The sequence below is a fragment of the Ictidomys tridecemlineatus genome, chromosome 2, assembly GCF_052094955.1.
Source record: "Ictidomys tridecemlineatus isolate mIctTri1 chromosome 2, mIctTri1.hap1, whole genome shotgun sequence".
In the NCBI taxonomy this organism is placed as follows: domain Eukaryota; kingdom Metazoa; phylum Chordata; class Mammalia; order Rodentia; family Sciuridae; genus Ictidomys; species Ictidomys tridecemlineatus.
The window spans coordinates 42,191,915-42,213,087 of NC_135478.1; the positions used below are offsets into that span (position 1 = coordinate 42,191,915).

General features: G+C 39.6%; 1 pseudogene; it reads right to left on the reverse strand.

Annotated features, from left to right (window-relative positions):
- Positions 1-2,651: 2,651 nt before the first annotated feature.
- Positions 2,652-4,183, reverse strand: LOC101964225 (mitochondrial import receptor subunit TOM40B-like; annotated as a pseudogene).
- Positions 4,184-21,173: the final 16,990 nt, after the last annotated feature.

Genomic DNA, 21,173 nt, shown 5'->3' on the forward strand with positions numbered 1-21,173 from the left:
AAAATCATTCTTCTTTATGGCTCCATTGTGTATATAAAGCACATTTTCTTTATCCACTCATCTGTTGAAAGGCACCTATATTGGCTTGTGGCTTAGCTATTGTGAAGTGTGCTTCTGTAAATGTTGATGTGGCTGCATCACTGTGTATGTTGATTTTAAATCATTTGGATATGTACCAATGAGTGGGATAACTGGGTCAAATGGTGGTTTCATTCCTAGCTTTTTGAAGAATCTCCATTCTGCTTTCCAGAGTGATTGCTCCAATTTGCATTCCCACCAACAATATATTAGTGTACCTTTTTCCCATATCCTTGCCAACATTTATTTTTACTTGTGTTCTTGATAATTGCCATTCTGAAGAATGAGATAAAATCTCAGGGTAGTTTTAATTTGCGTCTCTCTAATTGCTAGAGATGTTGAGCAGTTTTTAAAATATATTTGTTGACCTTTATTCATACTTCTTATTTTGAGAAATGTCTCTTTAGTTTCTTTGCCCATTTATTGATTGGGTTATTTGTTTTTTTCATGTTAAATTTTTTGAGTTCTTTGTATATACTGGGTATTAATACCTTATCTGAGGAGCAAGTGACAAAGATTTTTCTCCCAAGCTGTAGGCTCTCTTCTCACGTTATTAATTGTTTCCTTTGCTGAGAAGAAGCTTTTTAATTTGATGCCATTCCATTTATTGATTTTTAATTTTATTTCTTGCACTTTAGGAGTCTTATTAAAGAATTCAGTTCCTGAACTGATATATTGGAGTGTTGAGTTGACATTTCCTTCTAGCAGGTGCAGGGTTTCTGGTTTAATTCCTAGGTCTTGATCAACTTTGAGTTGAGTTCTGTGCAGGGTGGAAAATAGAGGTTAAATTTCACTCTGTTACATATGGATTTACAGTATTCCCAGCAGCATTTGTTAAAAAGGCTATCTTTTCTCCAAAGTATGTTTTTGGCACCCTTTTCTATTATGATACTGTATTTATGTGGGTTTGTCCATAGTCTTCATGCCTATTTTAGTGCCAATACCATGCTGGGTTTTTTTTTCTTTTTTTAAACTATATCTCTGTACTATAATTTAAAGTCTGGTATTGTGATACCTTCTGCTTTTTTTTTTCCTCACTAAGGATTGCTTTGACTATTCTGGGTCTCTTATTTTTTTTTTCCAGATTTTTTGTTGTTGTTGTTTGTTTAGTAGAGATGTAAAGTACTAGCTCACAGGTTCTTATAAGAGCATTCCTGAGATTAATGACATCCATCACCTTAGTACTCCAACTTCTCCAGACTAAAGTAGACCATGAAGGGTCTCACTCACTCTTGTTCCTTGGCCCTTTCTCACCTCTTGACTTGGCCAATTCCTTGTTTTTCATTTCTCTTGAAGTAATGGTCATTCACAGTTTTGTATCCCTGGTTCAAAAGTTCATGATCTAGCTGGGCTCTCATGAACTTTTGTGCCACTTCTGCTCTTGCTCATTCCTCAATAAGTTCATTTGCCAGAAAGAGGATACTTTGTACACCCACCTTCTAGAACTTGCTATAGAAGGCCAAATCCTCAGACTCTACACAGTTGAAGTTCTGGCCAAGTCTGGGGCTTCCTTAACACTTGGCCCTCAGAGTTCAGGAAAAGCTGGGCATTATGAGAGAAGATAGTATCAGATTGACACCCTTTTGGGGGACTTTTGAACATTTGACAAATTTTCATACCAGAGCATGATTTTTTCTAAAGTTCAGACTTAGCTTCACTGAGGGTCAATTCAGGGGGTCAGGGCCTCAGGATAAGACTTCTAGCTGTCTTATTTTCTTCCTCTTCCCTGGTAACCCCACTACTTCCTTCATGGGTTTCTATAGGCAAAGTTGCTTTTCCTGTTGATTGAACTCTAGAGCATCAACGACGCATACTGGTACCAAATCCAGCGCATACAGGGACTATTGCCATGATGCCACTTCTCCAGGAGATCTGCAGCTGAGGCCCAGACTGGCTTCCTTCTCCAGCCCAGTTGGGACACACTGGACTGGAAAGGGGGAAATTGCTAGGACCAGGAGAAAGGGAGCTCAGTGATTGTAATGAAAGTCTAAAGCAATAAATGCCTCTTCATGCAATCATTGGGGTACTCAGGGGTGACCATGGGGATAAGGTTGTCCTTTGCATACATAGAAGATGAAGAAGAAGAAGCCTCAAGGCTAAGAGGTAAAACTTCTGGGAATAGGTAGGTCCCACTTTTTGATGCCCCCAAATTTAGCCCTTCAGCCCTACTTTCTCAGCCTTGGGAGACTTTGGGATGGGAAAACAGAACGAGGAAGCTAATCCCATGCAGACTTTTCTGCTCTTGAGAGGAAGGAGCTAGGGGCTTGAAAACAAAGATGGAAGTGAAGAGGGGAGTTCAACTAGACATATTGCTTAATCCTTCTCCCTTAGTCCAGAGCGACAAGAGTAAGGGGGACATGATATGGGGGCTGGTGGCAGAAGTGGGAGCCTCAAAACTTATTAGCTGACCCAGTGGCAGTGCCAGTTTTGAGAAGGGTAAGGTCCTGTCCCCCACACTGCTTCTGGGACCTAGAAGTCACCCAGCGAGGTGGGCTCTGGAGAGGAGCCTAGTCTCTGTCCCTAGGGTACTTGATTCAGAGGTTCCAGCTGTGGGGGCTGGCTCTGGGAAAACCTCAGCCCACAGCAGTGATGCTGAAGCCACCATGGAATCTGTTGTGCTGAAGTGGCACCCCCTTTCTCCACAGAAAAGCCCTTTTTACCATGGCTGATTTTAGGACTGTCAGCAAAAGAGTCTGCAAAAAAGTCCAATGTAGATAAACTTCCTATTTTCATGTCGCCCTGTTCTACTTGGCCACTGGCCAGGAAGATACCAGCACTCCAGGTGCTGGACACCCCCTTACTAGTTTTTCACAAATATATCCAGTATAGTACTTTGTAGAAATGTGCAAACAATGTCTCTGGCCTTGAGCTGGGGCTTCACAGAGATGTCTACATTTTTAAGATAAGTTACAAATGGGCTCCATGGTAACAGCTGGCAGGGGAAGGAAAGAAAGGGGAGAAGAAGCTCTCCCCTTCTCAGGTGTTGTCCTTGAAGAGTTAACTTGCCCAGAACAGTGAAAGAAAAGCTGCTTTTATGTGAACTTCTGCAGACTGTGAACTTCTGAGCCCCTCCCCTTACACACTGGGTATAAAACTCTGAAACTCCCTGAACTCGGGGTTCAGGGGATTGATTGATTACAGCAAAAGCTGTGCCCTCTGAACCTGGCTACAGCCAAATAAAACTGTTTCCTGCTATCTTCGGTGCCTTGCCTCGTTTGTCCCTACAACAGTGCCAGTGATTAAGGAAGGCTCCAAGGGCGAGGGTGATGGGCAGCATGGGCATCTTCTTCTCCAGTATGGCACCCACACACCAGTTACTATCCACCAAGCCTCTAACTACCATATTGGCCTGGGGCAGAGTCAGGTGGTAACCAAAGGAGAAGGTTGTGTCTTGTAGCCTTGTGTTTGCCTCAAACTCCACTCCAACTTGGACCTGTTCATTTGCCCTATGGTAATAGCTTGATGAGCCCTGCCAGATCCCACATTCAATGTAGCTACCCAGTGTACAGCCGAGTACTTCCCAGCTGGAGTCAAGGGCCCCCTCCTCGCCTGGCTGCCCATGATGAACCAGCACTCCTCCCAGCACCAGTCGATGAGTGAGGCTCTGCAGGAAGTGAGCAACCATGGTCACCGATCCCCCAATCAGGTCAGGATTTCCTAGGGTCAGAGTGGCTGTGTAGTCATCTCCTCCGATACTTGCCGTCAAACTGCCATCTCAGGAACTTGACCTGTTGTGTCTGGAAGGCAGTCTTAGCTCAGAGCCACTCTGCCAACAGAAGTAGGACCTGGGCATTGAGACTTTCACTGCTGTCCATATCCCCTACCACAGTGGGGAACACCTCTGTGGGGCTGAGCTGCCAAACCCCTGCATGGGCTGCATGGAGGTGATAGTCCAGGGCACTCATGTGCACAGTGTGAGCCACCTGGAGATGGCTGCTCAGAACCTTGTTGACAACGAGCTTCACTCCCTCTATCTGTGCTGGGAATACGTCTTTGCATAGCTGGTGCAGCACATCAAAACTTCCAGGGTGGAATAGAGGTTCCTCTTGGCAGGGGCTACAGCAGGCAAAGTCCCCATCAGTGCCAGGCCCAATGTATTACCCATTTTGGCCCAGAGGACAGGGAGGGGCTATGGTTAGCCCGGGAATGGGCTCTGGCTTCCTCTATCCACCATGAGCCCCACTACCCATCATCAGGCTCCCCAGTCTCAGAAATTCCCACATGATCAAGTGCTAGACCATCTCAGACCATTCTGCTGTCCCTTTCCCCCAGGCACACCATGGTCCTCTTGATGGGGGCAGCCGTCTTGATTAATCTCTGGGTCTGTTAGTTTTACAAATGAATTTCAAGATTGTTTTTTTTTCTATTTCTGTGAAGAGCATCACTGGAATATTGATGGGAACTGCATTGAACCTGCTTAAAGTGTATGTCCCATACAATGTTAGGGATGTGCTTATTCATTGTTAATTTTAATCTCAAATTTGACTGGGCATCCTGTTTATTGATTTTTTTCAAGGCTTTCAACAAATAACTTTATTACTATCACAAAAAAAACCCACAAATGACAATAATGCTATATTCTAGGTGATTTTCTCAGCATTTTCTTCTAACTCAATAAATCTCTTCTTTTTCTCTAATTTCTAGAAGAGTCTTGTTTTTTAAAATTTTTTATTTGTTTTAATTATGCATGACAGTAGGATACATTTATGCACTTTGATATATCATACATAGATGGGATATAATGTCTCATCTTTCTGAGTGTACATGTTGCAGAATCATATTGGTCATGTAGTTACATAATGTGTGTTTCATTCTACTATGTTTCCTATCCCCACATCCCCTCCCCTCCCATCACTTCCTTCTACCCAGTCTAAGGTAATGCTATTCTCTAGTGCCCCCGGCCTTATTGTGAATTAGCATCAGCATATTAGAGAAAACATTTGGCCTTTGGTTTTGTGGGATTGGCTTATTTAGCTTAGCATCATATTCTCCAACTCCAACAATTTACTGGAAAATGCCATAATTTCACTCTTCCTTAAAGCTGAGTAATATTCCATTTAGTATATATACCACATTTTCTTTATCCATTCATCTATTGAGGAACACTAGGTTAGTTCCATAGTCTAGCTATTGTGAATTGAGCAATGTATGAGTGTACCTTTTTCACCACATCCTCACCAACATTTATTGTTGCCTGTATTCTTGATGATGGCCATTCTGAAGGGAGTGAAATGAAATCTTAGAGTGGTTTTGATTTGCATTTCTCTAATTGCCAGAGATGTTGAACACTTTTTCATATATTTGTTGATCAGTTGTAGTTCTTCTTTTGTGAAATGTCTGTTCAGTTCCTTAGCTCATTTATTGATTGGTTATTTGTTTTTTGGGTGTTAAGTTTTTTAGTTCTTTATATGTCCTAGAGATTAATGCTTTATCAGAGGTGCATGTGGTAAAGATTTTCTCCCAATTTGTAGGCTCTCTCTTCATGATATTAATTGTTTTCTTTGCTGAGAAGAAGCTTTTTAATTTTAATACATCTCATTTATTCTTGACTTTACTTTTTGCACTATAGGAGTCTTGTTAAGGAAGTCAGATCCTAGGCCTACATGGTGAAGATTTGGACCTATTTTTTCTTCTATTAGGCACAGGGTCACTGTTCTAGTGCCTAAGTCTATGATCCAATTTGAGTTGATTTTTGTGCAGGGTTAGAGATATAGGTTTAATTTCATTTTGCTTTCATATGGATTTCCAGTTTTACCAGCACCATTTGTTGAAGAGGCTATCTTTTTTCCAATGAATGTTTTGGCACCCTTGTCTAGTATGAGAGAACCATATTTATGTGGGTTTGTCTCTGTCCTCTAGTCTATACCATTGGTCTACAAGTCTATTTTGTTGCCAATATCATGCCATTTTTGTTACTATAGCTCTGTAGTATAGTTTAAGTTGTGGTATTCTGATGCCTCCTGCTTCTCTTTTCTTGCTAAAGATTGCTTTAGCTATTCCGGGTCTTTTATTTTTCCAAATAAATTTCATGATTGCTTTTTCTATTTCTATGAAGAATGTCATTGGGATTTTAATAGGGATTGCATTAAATCTGTATAACGCTTTTGGTAGGATGGCCATTTTGACAATGTTAATTCTGCCTGTCCAAGAGCATGGGACATCTTTCCAACTTCTGAGGTTTTCTTCAATTTCTTTCTTTGGTGTTCTGTAGTTTTCATTGTAGAGGTCTTTCACCTCTTTTGTTAGATTGATTCCCAAGTTGTTGTTTTTTTTTTTTTTGAGGCTATTGTGAATGGAGTAGTTTTCCTAATTTCTCTTTTAGTGGATTCATCACTGATGTATAGGAATGCATTTGATTGATGGATGTTGATTTTATATCTTTCTACTTTGCTGAAATCATTTATTAGTTCTAGAAGTTTTCTGGTGGAATTTTTTGGATTTTTTAGGTATAGAATCATGTCATCAGCAAATAGTGATAATTTGAGTTCTTCTTTACTTATTTGTATCCCTTTAATTTCTTTCTTTTGTCTAACTAGTCTGGTTAGAGTTTCAAGGATAATAGAAGTGGTGAAAGAGGACATCCTAGTCTTATTCCAGCTTTTAGCAGAAATGCTTTCAATTTTTCTCCATTTAGAATGATGCTGGCCTTGGGTTTAACATACAATGTTGATGTATGTTTCTACTATCCCTAGTTTTTCTAGTGTTTTGAACATGAAGGTGTGCTGTGTTTTGTCAAATGCTTTTTCTGCATCTATTGAGATGATCATATGGTTCTTATTTTTAAGTCTATTAATATGATGAATTACATTTATTGATTTCTTTATGTTGAACCAACCCTGCAAACACTTGATTGTGGTGCATATATTTTTAATATGTTTTTGTATGCAATTTGCCAGAATTTTATTGAGAATTTTTGCATCTATGTTCATCAGGAATATTGTTCTGAAGTTTTCTTTCCTTGATGTGTCTTAGTCTGGTTTTGGTATCAGGGTAATATTAGCTTCATAGAATGAGTTTGGAAGGGTTCCCTCCTTTTCTATTTCATCGAATACTTTGAGAAGTATTGATGTTAATTCTTCCTTGAAAGTCTTGTAGGACTCAGCTGAGTATCCATCTGGTCTTGGGCTTTTCTTGGTTGGTAGACTTTTGATGGTGTTTTCTATTTTATTGCTTGAAATTGATCTGTTTAAATCATGTATAACCTCCTCATTCAATTTGGGTAGGACATATGTCTCTAGAAATTTGTTGATGTCTTCAATATTTTCTATTTTATTAGAGTATATATTTTCAAAATAGTTTCTAATTATCTTCTGTATTTCAGACATGTCCATTATGATATTTCCTTCTTCACTTTGTATTTTATTAATTTGAGTTTTCTCTTTGTTAGCATGGCCAGGGGTTTATCTATTTTATTTATTTTTTCAAAGAACCAACTTTTTGTTTAGTCAATTTTTTCAATTATTTCTTTTGTTTTGATTTCATTGATTTCAGCTCTGATTTAAATTATTTTTTGCCTTCTACTGCTTTTAGTGTTGATTTGTCCTTCTTTTTCTAGGGCTTTGAGATATAGTATTAGGTCGTTTTTTTGTTGAGTTCATTGTTTTAATAAATGCACTCAATGCAATAAACTGTCCTCTAGTACTGCCTTCATTGTGTCCCAGAGATTTTTATGTTTGTTGTTTCAGTGTTCTCATTTACCTCTAAGAATTTTTTATTTCATCCTTGATTTCTGCTACTATCTATTCAATTCATCCAGTTGATCATTCAATTGTGTATTATTTAGTCTCCATTTGTTACAGTTGCTTCTATTTTTATTTTATCACTGATTTCTAATTCTATTCCATTGTGATCTGATATAATGCAGGGTATTATCTCTATTGTTTTGTATTTACTAAGAGTTGCTGTGTGGCATAAGATATGGTCTATTTTAGAGAAGGAGCCATGTGCTACTGAGCAGAAAGTATATTTGCTCGTTGATGGATGGAATATTCTATATGTATCTGTTAAGTCTAAATTATTGAATGTATTATTTAGTTCTATAGTTTCTTTATTTAGTTTTTGTTTGGAAGATCTGGCCAATAGTGAGAGAGATGTATTAAAGTCACCCAGTATTATTGTATTGTGGTCTATTTGACTCTTGAAATTGAGAAGGGTTTGTTTGATGTACATAGATGCTCCATTGTTTGGGGCATAAATATTTATAATTGTTATGTCCTGCTTATATATATTCCCCTTGAGAAGTATGAAATGTCCTTCTTTCTCTCTTCTGATTAACTTTGGTTTGAAGTCTACTTTATCTGAAATGAGATTGGAAACCCCTGCTTGTTTACACAATCCGTAAGAGTGATAAGTTATTTCCCATCCTTTCACCTTCAGCCTGTGGATGTCTTTGCCCATGAGCTGAGTCTCTTGAAGAGAGCATATTGTTGGGTCTTGCTTTTTAATCCAATCTACCAGTCTATGTCTTTTGACTGATGAGTTTAGGTTATTAGCATTCAAGGTTATTATTGAGATATGATTTGTATTCCCTGTCATTTTGATTTATTTGATTTGTCTTAGTTTCTCATTTGGTTGAATGTCCCTTTAGTATAAATCCTTACTTTCCTAGTTTTCACTTTCTTTTTCATTTCATCTTCATGGAATATTTTGTTGAGAATGCTCTGTAGTGTAGCCTTTCTAGTTGTAAATTTTTAAAAATTTTGTTTATCATGGAATATTTCATCTTCAAACCTGAAACCTAATTTTGCTGGATAAAAAATTCTTTGTTGGTATCCATTTTCTTTCAGAGTCTGAAATATATTATTCCACGACCTCCTAGCTTTGAGGGTCTGGGTTGAGAAATCAGTTGAGATCCAAATTGGTTTCTCCCTATACATAATTTGATCTTTTTCTCTCACAGATTTTAAGATTTTATCTTTATTCTCTGTGTTAGTCATTCTCATTATAATGTGTCTTAATGTAATTTTGTAATTTTGTACATCTGTTGTAATTTTGTACATTTGGGGTCCTATAAACCTCTTATATTTGATTTTCATTCCATTCTTTAGGTTTGGGAAATTTTCTGCTATTATATCATTGAAAAGATCATGCATTCCTTTGGTTTGTATCTCTGCTCCTTCATCTATTCTAATAAGTTTTAAATTTGGTCTTTGCATGTTATCCCATAATTCTTAGATGTTCTGTTCATGGTTTCTTACCATCTTCTCCACATGTTCAACTCTACTTAAAAAACTACATATTTTGTCTTCATTGTCTGAGGTTCTGTATTCCAAGTGGTCTATCTGTTGGTGATGCTTTCTATTAAATTTATAATTTGGTTTACTGATCCTTCATTTTAAGGATTTCTGCTTTTTCTTTTCATAATCTCTAACTCTTTATTGAAGTGGTCTTTACTTCCTGTATTTTTTCTTTGATTTCACTCCTTATACTAGCCTTTGTTCACATATCAATTTAACTACATACAATCTGAACTCCTTCTTGGACATTTCTTCTACTGTGTTATCAGTGGCTTCTATTGTTGAAGCATCTTGTTTTGTTTAGGGAGTTTTATTCCCTTGTTTTTTCATGTTGTTAGTTTGTTTTCCTATCTGAAAATATGGATCTAAGACAGATAAATTCTACCCTGTAGACTTCTAGTGTCCCTGTAGGTTTCCAGTGCTTGGCCTGTACTGGTGAGATCAATATCAACAGCACCCAATGAATACAACATATAGCCTTAAACCTAATAACTCCCACTAAGGCATCTACTGCTTTCTCACATTTAACCAAAATGATGAGTTTAATAATTATCTATAGTACAAACAGAATATTTGTTAAAACGATTTACAATTTCAAATGGTGGATGAGATAACAGAGGTAGTGTAGTATGCAGTATTTGTGAGAGAGGAAGAGAGAAGCTAGAAGTAAAAATTCACAAGAAGAGTGGAAGAGGATCTGACAGAGGTTGGCTGTTGGTTGGAGAAAAGTTGGAAAGAAAATCCAAGAAAATAGACAAGAGAGAGGAAGAATACAAAGAGAAAAAATCAAAGACATAAGAATACAACAAAAATTCAAAACACCATTCATATATCATTGTCCTCCACACACTGATGCATAAACAACACCCTGTTCCAAATATGGTAGAGAGATTAGTATATCAAAAAATAAAATAAAATAAATCTTGCTGGAAAGTTGAGCTTTCTCTGTCAGTGTTCAACAGTTTCTCATCCCTGTCTCTAACATCTCTTGCCATCACCAAACCCAGATCAGCCCTCGAAAACCCAGTTTCTATCCCACCGATCTGGGCTTCAGATACCTCAGGCACCACCAGGCTGTAGTCCCAAGATCTCAATTCTGCTCCTACTTGTAGAGAGACTACTAGGGATACACTCATGCAAAGGAGCAATCCTGAGATGCAGCAGCAAGACAAGGGCCACCAGCACTCTCAGCAGGAACATCCCCAAGCTCCTCCAAACCTGCAGGTACCCCAATAATGAATCTGCAGGTCCCAGCTGCAGTCCTCAGACAAGAGGCTCTTCTGGTGGTAAACCTGCTGGCACCCAGGTCCCAGGCCCTGGCTAGTGTTCCAAAATGGGTGCAGCCATGTGCACCCAAACCTGGAATCTCCTCCGAAGCAGTCCTCTAGATGTGGTAGCTGCAGTAGTGGCAGTGGTTGTTGGCAGCAGGCAGCAGGTCAGCGGTAGCAGATGCAACTGCAGCTGTGGGGGCAGCATCACCAGGCAATCTCTGGGGGGTCAGCAGCAGTGTCAGCTGCATCCAGGGCAGCAGTTTCTTCTGTGACAGCAGACCCAGAAAGAAGACCTCCAGGCGATCTCAGGCTGGCAGCTGTGGAATCAGAGGCAGCAGCAATCTGATTTCTTTATTGTTTATTTATTAACTGATTTTTTTTCTAATGCTGGAAATTCTATCTCTTGTCTTCCTCCAGTCCTCACAGCTGGCATAGTGTTTTTGAGAATGCAAAGCTGATCACTTCATTCTCCAGCCTAAACTGTTCAATATTACGCAATGGCATAATTCAGGGGAAAAAAAAAAACAACTTTTAACATCAAATCCTGCTGGATCTAATCCAGAAGGTAAGCTGGTTGGTTTCTGGAGTCATACTCTCTCACTCAAAGGAGACTTCCTAACATCCTGTGTCTAAACAGAGTCTATTACCCCTCATTACACTCTTTACTTGCTGGGTGTAGATCCTGCACTGGTATAATATTCCTGACTTCTTGCCCCCACCCTTGTGGAGAAGCAACCACTCCTCCTATTGGTGATTGGAGAAGGATCTAAGAATGCTTGCCTGGTCCTTCCCACCTGAAGAAGCTGATGGTCAGTAATTTTCTACACTACAAACCAAGCTGATGGCACAGGCTAGCCCCTGTGGCCTGGGGGTTGTGGGGAGAGGAGTGTTAAGACCAATTAATGAGTGGCACGTTAACAAGCTCAGTTGGCCAAACCTAAGCCATATTCTTATCAATAATGAAGGTGATATTATATCACTGTCTCCTTGACTACTATGCCTCTTAGCTGTTTCTAAAGGAAGGTAGGAGTTGGGATAGGGAGAACCATTTAAAGGTTAACCATTAACCCCTAAACTCTCAGTAGCATTCACTACAGCTTATATTTATATGTTTATTTGGGTTTGTTTGACTGATTTTAAAAAATCATGTCTTTTATTCACTGTTGTATTCTCAATGCCCACTGTAGTGCTAAGCAAAGATTTCTGTCTTTTCAATATCAGAATGATTGACAAATAAGTAAATAAATAGGTAGGACTTTGTTGTCTATCACAGTGCTGCCACCCACATCACTCTGAGCCTCAATACAGCCTAGAACTGGGTTGGTCACTGAAACTTAACTCTGATACCTTGGTGTTAGTTGTTTGGAGCTCTGTATTGAGAAGCATGCCCATGTTCATTGTAAAGTTGCACCATGATCAATGAGTCATATCTGCCCTGTATGCCAGGGTGAGCATGAAGGGCAATTTGCATAGATTTATCCTCCTTGGCTTAGAAACATCTGGGGGCCATCTTGTTCCCCTCAGGATGTACCCTCTTGGAACAATGCCCATCTGGATGGGATTTGAGCTGCTGTTCTCTTCTGATACCGGTTTGAATATCTGGTCATCTTCCACTGGGCTCATCCTGCAGCTGAGTGACACCTGAAAAGCACATTTGCTTCTGACTTTCTCCCTTATCCATTGGGTCAAGTGGAGGCCCAGTAGAAAGCACTCCATGACCTATGAGAGATTATTTCACAGCCTATCAACCTGGATATTGTGGAAAGAAACAGGGCACAGATGGCATTAGCTGAGGCAAACCCAAAACAAAGATATCTCAAGAGAAAGGCGATCTGGATAAATTCAGAGACTTTCTCCTAAAACTGGAGTTCTGCCTAAGGGTTATCTCCTGAGTGTGACTCCCAACATGAAAGAAAAGTGGTAGCTCATGTGGCTAATGTGGTCCATGACCAACAATCCAGGTTAAGGTTCTTTCTTTGTTTTGTTTTCTTTTGTGTTTATTTTTTGTTTTGAAGGGAGTGTGTCCTTTTGCATTTGGGTTCCTCAGGACACATTTATATGCATCTCCATCCTTTAAACGAAGTCTGTTTCCAGTGCACTATCTTCTGTAGCCACTTAGGCAGTCTCATCCCTTCTCTCAACACAGCTCGCTCCCACACTTCTCTGAGGTTTGAATCACCAGCCCTTTTAGTTTCTGATATAAACTCTATATTCCTGTACATTTCTGACCCTGGTTATCATGTGTCCCCGTGTCCCCGTCTGGGATTCCTTCCTCTAGGTCAGTGGTTCTCAGCCATGGGTGCCTGTTAGAATCACTTGGAGAGTTTTTAAAACTCTCATGCTCAGGCAGCATCCAGATCAATTAAATCAGAATATCTGGAAATGCAGCCCGAACATCAGTATTTTTTAAAATTTTTCTCCCAATGATTCTAACATATGGGCAAAGATGAGAACAGTTCCCGCATGGACATTTACAAATCACCCATTTGGGGATTTGAACTATATATGGTAAGATAAAATTCCACTGATCACTAGACATCTAGGGAATCATAAAGTCGGATGGATGAGGGACCTCAAAGGCACCCAGCATAGGACAAAGGAGCTGCAGGATGTTCCACAGAAACTGGAGGTAGAGGAAGATTCTGTCATCAAACAAGCCTGGAGAATACTCATTCTATTCACTCTTCCAGAGATTTGCAATGCAAATTCACCTGAAGCAGTCTGAGAAATGTAGCCAGGAAAAAGGAGACAGTAGTAATCCATTTAACTTGACCCCTAGGTTTCCTAAATTTATCTAAGAACACCTATTAACACCTCAGGGAAGCCACTTGTAAAGCACTCTTAGTCTAACCTTTTGTGTTTGACCAAGATGTAGAGGGGTTAAATGGTTTAAACTCCTAATATTGACACAGATCACCCTGTGATGACTATTTGCATTGGTAAGAATTGGATTCTGTTTTCCTTTAAATATTGAGTACTTCCTCCCCATCTCTCGTGCATTCCTTAATATAAGACAGAATAATTAAAGTTCAACAATACTAAAGTGACAGTGTTAGGAACCACTACTGGTTGAATATTAATCAGATATTTAAATAAAGTACTTTAAGTGTTATAATTTATTTATTAATTCAACAAACATTGATTGAAGGCCCCCAGGAGTAGAAGAATCATATGCACATTTAACAGGAGTAAGTACAACTATGGAATAACAACAATAGGAACAGCTGAGCCTTCCAAGGCACTTATTACGGGCCAGACATATGAGCTTTAGCTGTATTTACTACTTAATTCTCACATAACCTCTGTGAGGTTGGTGCCATTATTAGCCCCTTTTCACAATGAGAACTTGAGCCCAGAGATTATGTTGTAAACTGGGTATAGCTCACTGGCATGTGTGTGGGCTCTGGGTTCAATCTCCAGTACAGCTTAAAAACAAAATGGGGAGGGGAAAGAGGTTGTTGCCCAAGGTTAAGGTCACAACACTAGCTAGTTAGTGATGGAGCAGGCTTTCAAATTAAGTCTGTTTCCAGTGCACAAGCTCTGAACTGCTTCTCTACCATATGCTCCATGCACGTGAGCAATTATTTAAACAGCAAGGTCATTTCTACTTACCAGTTTATTTCATGAGCTTGGGGTTAGGGTTCCTTGTGCCTCTCATAATAAATTATCTTGGTGCACTGAATGTGATCCTATTGCTCATGACAGCCCCCAAACACAGGCTAGGTAGTTTACCTGCTGAAGTAGTGATCCAGTCCAATGTTGTGGCAAAATGACTGTGACCTCTAAAGAAGGGTGGGGTGCTAGCATAGTGGCCTTCCACAGGGCAAAATCCTAAGGAAATATTCAAGAACAACTTTAACTGCATGTACTGCTCACCTTAAATCCTGGATTTAACTGAATTCATATTTAAAATATGCACAGTGCCAAGTAATAGCCATATAAACCTGTTCATTGCACTTGGATTCACTGGCACTGCTAGTGACCCCCATCTTCCTTGCTAATAAAACTCTAGTTTTCTTCAGGGCAACCACCATGAAAAAAATTTATTCTGCCACCATAGTTGAATCATTATTGATCTCTGACAATTATATATACTGTATATAATTATAATCACATATGTAATAAAATAAATATGTATATAATTGTATGTACTAAAATTGTCCAAGATCAATAATTATACAGATATGTATAATATATAACTGTATCAATTTACAGACGGAAGCGTGAAGGATGTGTCTCACTGTACTCTCTTGAACTGACTTAAACATTTTACTAAGAGGGTTTATTTTGCCAGGCAATAGAAACTTCATCTCAATTCAGGTAGATGTCTTCCTGCTTTTCCCTGAAGGTGTGTCTGAGGGGCACTTGGGAAAGTGAACTTTATTAAACCAAGACTGTTTAATAAAGTTTAACAATAAGCTCCGCCTCCCCCTCCAAAAAAAAAAAAAGAAAAGAAAAGAAAAGAAAAAAGAAATCCAGGAGAAGACTCCTTTTTTTCCTCTGCAGTTTCTACTCTCTCCCTAAGGCAGAAAGATGCCTTAATAATAGTAACATATTTTACCCTGTCACATAATCATACAAAGAAATATATAATTTTGAACTGGATAATTCAAAGAGAAAATACAGCATGGGGATCTGATCCCGTTTGGGGGAAGGCTTCAGGGAAGACTGTCTCCTCTAGCTTTGAAATTCGACTAGAAGCTGGTCACTTCCCCATTCCCTCCGCCACCTCTCCATCCTCCCTAGCATCATTCCTTGTCTGGACACGTTCCACCGGATCCCCGCTGGTTCCTAGCTTCCACTCTTGTCTGTTATCCTCACAGCAGCCAGAAGCCTCCTCAAAAGCTCAAGTGAAATCATGCTACTCACCTGCCCAGACCCCTCCAGAGGACCCCCTTCTCACTTGGAGGGAAATCCTTACCGCAGCCTGTGAGGCCCTCTGTGGTGAACAGCCCCTGCCCCACTGCCTCTCACCCCCTACCCCCACTGCTCAGCCTGCTCCGACCACACTGGAGGCCTCAGTCTTCCTGGCACCAGCCAAGAGCACTCCTGCTTCCAGGGCCTTTGCACCTGCTGTTCCCTCTGACTAGAATACTCTGCCCTGAGAGCAACTTGGCCTACTGTCTCCTTTCTTTCCAGTCTCTTCTCAAATGTCCCCTTACTACAGAACCCTTCCCTGCCCATACATTTAAAGTATCCATCCTACCTCCGCTTTGGCTTCTCCCTCCTTTCTCTGCTTTATTTCTTGTCTTAGCACAGGAAATGTGGTGTGCTACATATTTTTGCATTAGTTTATTTTACATCTCCCTCACTAGAATATCAATTCATTAAAGGAGGAACTTTATTCACTCAGATTTCCTGGGATGCAAGGGTTACATATATATATGAATGAGGTGACCCTGAGCTGAGAACTAGAGGGTGTGGAGGAGGAGGAGTGCCTTGAGGGTGGGAGGACTGTTTCAGGAGGAAGACAATGCAGGTGCAAAGGCCCTGAGGTAGAAAGAAGCATGAATGAATTCAGACATCTCTGTGCTAAGAATACAAGGAGACAGGGAAATGGCATGCTGTGAAGTTCATGGGAGGCAGCTACAAAGTTATAAAAACCTAAAGGTAATAGTCAGGAACAATAGGTCTATGAAGAATATTAAAATAAGTGGGTGATAAAATCAACTACTTTTTGAAAGCTCATTCTGAATGTGCTAGGGCAGGAGCAAAGGAGGAGCATTAGAAAAATCATGGAGTAATTCTGTAATATCCAAGGGGAAAAGATGGTGGCTGGGAACATCTGATTCCCATTACCAACATATTGTTTAAGTACAACTTTCTAGGAAGACATCCATTCCATAAGCATCCCTACGTTTAAAAATATAAGATAAATGTCTGCATAGATATCAGATATTATAGTCATTTTGATAACAGTGCAATTACATTTTATGAATAAAAAGGATGTCTAACAGACTCAAATAAACTACTAAGTAAGGCGAATATAGTATTATTCATGTGAATATATAAATATTCATAAAAGTCACTACGCCTTGGGCAACCTCTGTCTGGGGATGAATTTTCTTGATTTGCACCTTTGATCTGCCAGCTAAAATTTCTATTCATTCTGACTTTTAAAATCTACTTGAAGATAACACATTCATTATCCATAAAAACAGACCTTACATTTCTCTATAATTGTGCATCATATGACCAGACTATCATCCTAGTTACATCTGTCAATTAAATGGCCATTAAACCATCTCCTGAGCTTTTTCAGATAAAAAAGTTATTAACTTGAAAAGGATATCCATTTTCAAAAGCAATTATTCTATCTTTTGGCTATCAAGAGAAATTCTAAAACAGTGACTGTTTCTAGAATAATTTTTCTTAAGGGTATGAAATATTAAGACTACATCATGAGTAAAATTTGTTATTTTAATAAAAAGATTTGCAAAACAAGAAATACGAGAGAAGAAAGTAAGGGCTGTTTCTGCAAAGTAGTCGTGGGGCATGGAGGGGTAGAGTGGAGCTCAGGTAGAGTGCTTGCCTGGCATGTGTGAGGCCTTGGGGTCCATCCCTAGCACTGCAAAAACAACAATAAGAGCTGCAATTACCTGTAAAATCCACTACTCCTCCTATTTCAGGTTCTTAGTTAATTACTTATATCCATCTTTTTCATCACACTGCCCCCAACGCCTTACACAGTAGAGTCACCATGCAAGCATGTGTCCTGCTTGATCAGTCAATTCTGTTAGCCTGCTACATAAGTTCTCACCTGCAGTCCCTGCTCTCTGCAAGCCATTCTGCACACTGTGGTGAACCCACCCTGCTAAAGTCCCACATCATTATTATGCTCTCATACCTTCTATGAAGGAGGTTTAGTGCAGTGGTTAAATGCAGGGACACAGTCACATCAATGTTTATAGAAGCATAATTCACAATAGCTAAACTGTGGAGCCAACCTAGATGCCCTTCAGTGGATGAATGGATTAAAAATTGTGGCATATATACACAATGGAATTTTACTCAGCAATAAAAGAGAATAAAATAATGGCATTTGCAGGTAAATGAGGGGGGGGCGCGTTGGAGAAGATAGTGCTAAGTGAAGTTAGCCAATCCCCCCCAAAAAAACAAATGCTGAATGTTTTCTCTGGTATAAGGAGGCTGACTCATAGTGGAGTAGGGATGGGGAGCATTCGAGGAACAGATGAATTCTAGATAGGGTGGGGGGGAGGGAAAAAGAGGGGGTAGGAAATTAGCAAGGATGGTGGAATGTGATGGACATCATTATCCAAAATACATGTATGAAGACACGGATTGGGTGTCAACCTACTTTATATACAGAGATATGAAAAATTGTGGTCTATATGTGTAATAAGAATTGTAATGCTCTTTGTAATAAGAATTGTAATACCTCTGTCGTGTATTTAAAAAATAAAATCAATTAATTAAATTTAAAAAGTGGGAATTTTGGAGTCAGACTGCTTGAAGTCAAATCCTGGCTTCCACCTGAATAGTTGTATGATGCCTGGCAACTTCCTGGACCTTGCTTAGTACCATTTCTTTCACTGGTAAAAGGTAATATTGCCACCTATAGAAGAGACTTCCTGTGAGAAGAAAATCAAATAAAGCCTACAGGGCACTCATGAAAAGTTTTTGACATGCAGTAGTTAATAAATGTCACAAATTATTAATATTATTCATGTCAGAACCAAGTTGTAGCTCCTTCGAAGCTGGAGTTACCCCAGGCATGATCAGTGAGCATTTTCAATTTTTCTTCTTCTGTTCTACCCCTTCTCATACCCTTTGAACCATGGGCTAAGGGTGGCGGGCCTGCTTCTCTGTCTTCAGTTGTCCTCCTTCTGGGGTTTGCTCGCAAGTTTTTGCCCCACTTCGATGTCTTCTTACTGTTCTGTGTTTACACTGTTTCCATCCTTTGTTTCCACAAAGCCTTCCCTGACAGGATCAGCCCCCAGTGGTCTTATCTATAGCTCTTAGCAATCCTCTCCCAGAGTTCCCAGCTAAGCAAATATTCTCAAGAAACAAGTCTTATTTTCTTCTTATAGTTTTTTGTTTATTTCTTTTGGCTTGGTTTTTAGTTTTAAACTTTAAACAATTGAACCCAGCTCATAGCGCATTGCTCCGTGGAAGATCCCTTATTTTATCTTATTATGGTTTTATTTATTTTATTTTTTTAAAAAAATCTCCTTTTAAACCACCATTTGACCCAGCTATCCCACTCTTCAGGCTTTACCCAAAGGATTTAAAATCAGCATAGTAGAGTGATGTAGCCGCATCAATTCACAATATCTAAATTGTGGAACCAACCTAGATGTCCTTCAATAGATGAATGGAAAGAAACTGTGGTCTATATACACACTGGAATATTACTCAGCATTAAAAGAGAATAAAATTATGTCATTTGCATGTAAATGGATGGAATTGGAGAATATAATACTAAGTGAAGTAAGCCAATCCCAAAAAACCAAAGGCCGAATGTTCTCTCTGATAAGTGGGTGATGATCCATAATGGTGGGGCATGGGAAAAATGGAGGAACTTTGATTGGGCAAAGGGAGGGGGCATAGGGGCAGGAAAGATATTGAAATTAGATGAACTTCATTACCTTAGGTACATGTATGTATGACTGCACATATAGAGCCACTCTACATCATGTACAACCCGAGAAATGAAAAGTTGTGCTTCATTTGTATAATGAATGGAAATGCATTCAGCTGTCATAGATACCTAATTAGAACAAACAAACAAACAAATAAATCTCCCTTTTCCAGTGTTCATCCATAATTATACCCTATATTTCATCCTGCTTGTTACTTTCCCCCCTCAACTTTGTTTTTAAGATCTACCCATAGCCAGGTATAGTAGCGCACACCAGTAATCCCAGCTACTAGGAGGCTGAGGCAAGGGGATACAAGTCCAAGGCCAGCCTGGGTAACTTAGTGAGATTCTGTCTCAAAATAAAAAGGGCTAGGGGTATGGATCAGTGGTAGGGTGCTTGCCTAGCATGCACAAGGCCCTAGGTTCAAGCTCCAGAACAAACAAACAAAACCCCACAAACAAAACAAAACAAAAAACAGAAAAACCCTACCCATATTGATGTATGGATATAGGAGTCCAGTTTATTTCTTGTAATAACTGAAAATAGTATTTAATTCTTTTCTCTTGGACTGCATTTTATTCCTCCATTCTCTCACTTAAGGGCATTACAAATTGTTTTGAGTTTTTGTTGTTGTTGTTGTTGTTATGGAATACTACGGGACAAAACTGCCTAGTTTTCTATTTGTGCATCTGTTCATTCCTTTATTCAACATATTTATCGGGTGCCTATCCTATGCTAAATATGACTAGGTGCTAGAAATACATCATGACCAAAAATAGACAAAACCCCTTCACTTGCTTTCATGGGGAGAGAAAACAAACTATAAATATTTAATGCTAAGTTACAAGTGCAAAAGAAGAAAATAAGTCACGGTAACAGAGCGAAGAGGAGTGAGGAATTCTACTTCAGATTCAGGGGTCAGGAAAGGCCTCTCCAAGAATATGGTAACTTTTGAGTAGAGACTTGAGTGAAGTGAGAGAGTGGGCCATGTGGATATCTGGAAGAGGAGCACTCTTGGCAGAGGGAACAGTGAGTGCCAAGGCCCTGAGCAGGGAACTGCAAGACAGGTTCCAGGAATAGCGGTGGGTGGGGCTAAAGTGGAGAGGGTGAGAGGTGGCAGGAGGGGCGCTTGTGGGAGATGAGATCCCAGGAGCAGGCAGAAACCTAACCAGGTAGGATCTCTTACACCACCATGTAAAGACTTTTTGTCTTACGTTCTGAGTAAAGTGGGAAGGATTCTGAGGAAAATAATAATAAAATCTCACTCAGTTTTTGTTCGTTTTAGTTTTGGTACTGGAGATTGAACCCAGGGCTTTAGATCCACGGAGCTACAACCCCAGCTTGACTTATTATTATTATTTTTTAAAAAGATCCCTCTGGAAGCAAAGTACTTAAGACTGTAGGAGGGTAAAGAGGAAAAAGGGAGGGTCTAGCTATTGAAGGCCTTTGCAGTGTTCCTAGGCAGGGATGATGGTGCTTGGACATGGAGGAGATGCTAAGAAGGAGGAATTCTATAGCATATTTTGGAGGTAAAACCAATGAAATGGAGCTGGGGTTATAGCTTACTTGGTAGAGTGCTTGCCTCTCATGCATAAGGCCCTGGGTTCAGTCTCTGCACCACCAAAAAAAAAATAGGGCTGGGGATGTGGCTCAGTGATTGAGTGACCCTGAGTTCAATTCCTGGTATCCTTCCAAAAATAAGTAAATAAATAAAAAATGAGATTTGCCGGTGGGTTAGTTGTGGGATGTGTGAGGAAGTATCAAGGGTGACTCTAAGAGTTCTGACTTGAGCAGCTAGAAAGGTAGAGTCATATCATTTACTAAGAAAAAGAAGAAGATGAGGTGAAACAGGTTTTAGGGTATATAATTTCTAAAGAAAAAGGGAACAGAAAAATATTATGTCCTTGAATGCCCCCTTTCTGTTCCCCAAAACCTAGCCAAGTTAAGGGAACATTGAGAGCAAGCCTGGGGAGACTAGTTCAGAG